General features: G+C 43.0%; 1 protein-coding gene across 5 annotated transcripts in view; it reads left to right on the top strand.

Moving 5' to 3' along the window:
• Positions 1-539, top strand: part of LOC109525993 (immunoglobulin-like domain-containing receptor 2) — a 24,323-nt gene that overhangs the window by 6,418 nt on the left and 17,366 nt on the right. The gene's annotated exons all lie outside the window — the stretch shown is intronic.

A 539-nucleotide genomic window follows, 5' to 3' on the forward strand; every position in this document is an offset into this window, starting at 1 on the left:
ACACACACACACACACACACACACACACATTTTCTTGAATCGCACTTATTAGGTGATAACATGGAGGTAGACCACTCTTGTTCTCGATGGCTTGAATTAAAACTTGCTGCTTAACTACTGTGCTGCACTAGGAACACTACTAGGCCCAACTTGTAGGCATGTGTGAAGAACTGTAGCCTCCTGTACCCTGCTACTAGCACCAAATTCCCACTAGTACCGGTACTTTTGCCTCACTGGTAACATACAGTCTTGTTGTCCTACTATTTTGACAAATTGATCCTTCTAGTGCGCAGAAATTTCATAATGATGTAGAATGCAGTAATGGAAAGAATATAAATAATGTGTCGTAGTGTACTTGAGCTCCTGAGTCATTTGTCTAATGGAATTATCATGCTATAGAGCAGTGGGCCCCAACCGCCGGTCCGCGGACCGGTACCGGTCCACAGGGCATTTGGTGCCGGGCCGCACAGAAAGAACTTGCCTTAATTCCGTTTTATTTATTTCGGAATACGAAAGATGTTTTATTTTGAAAAATTACC

This window comes from Hippocampus comes, unplaced genomic scaffold (genome assembly GCF_001891065.2).
Source record: "Hippocampus comes isolate QL1 unplaced genomic scaffold, H_comes_QL1_v1.1 scaffold261, whole genome shotgun sequence".
Taxonomy (NCBI): Eukaryota; Metazoa; Chordata; class Actinopteri; order Syngnathiformes; family Syngnathidae; genus Hippocampus; species Hippocampus comes.